Source organism: Eurypyga helias, unplaced genomic scaffold, assembly GCF_000690775.1.
Source record: "Eurypyga helias isolate BGI_N326 unplaced genomic scaffold, ASM69077v1 scaffold30111, whole genome shotgun sequence".
NCBI lineage: Eukaryota > Metazoa > Chordata > Aves > Eurypygiformes > Eurypygidae > Eurypyga > Eurypyga helias.
Genome location: NW_010230733.1, coordinates 1 through 451, shown reverse-complemented (window position 1 = coordinate 451; position 451 = coordinate 1).

The following is a 451-nucleotide window of genomic DNA, read 5'->3' as shown; positions in this document are numbered from 1 at the left end:
GCGACGGCCGAGTGCAAGGCGCTCCGGGTCTTTCCTCGGGAACGTGGCTTGGCCAGGTGAAAGCAGGGTTACCAGGAGACGCAAGGTAAGGAGACCGACCGCCCTTGGCCAAGTCTCCTCCTTCCCAGCGTGACCCAGATAGATTCTGAGAAAGAAAAATGGGTTTGAGCCATCTCTGCGGGGAGACTTGAGGCAAAAGGGGTCGCTGCACAAGGAGGAGCGGGCGTGGGCGCCGTGCTCCGAGGAGTATCCGGGCCGAGGAGCCTCCAGTCTGTCTCGAGGAGGACAGAAAGATGTGGTGGCTCTTTTGTTTTAAATAATGCCGGACTCTTTTTTTCTTAATAAAACGCTCCTCCATCTCGCTTTCATCTTGGGACGGTGCTGAACCAGTAAATGAAACCGAGAGCTGCCGGGGGAATGTCGGGGCGGCTGCGTGCGATGCGCCGGGCCG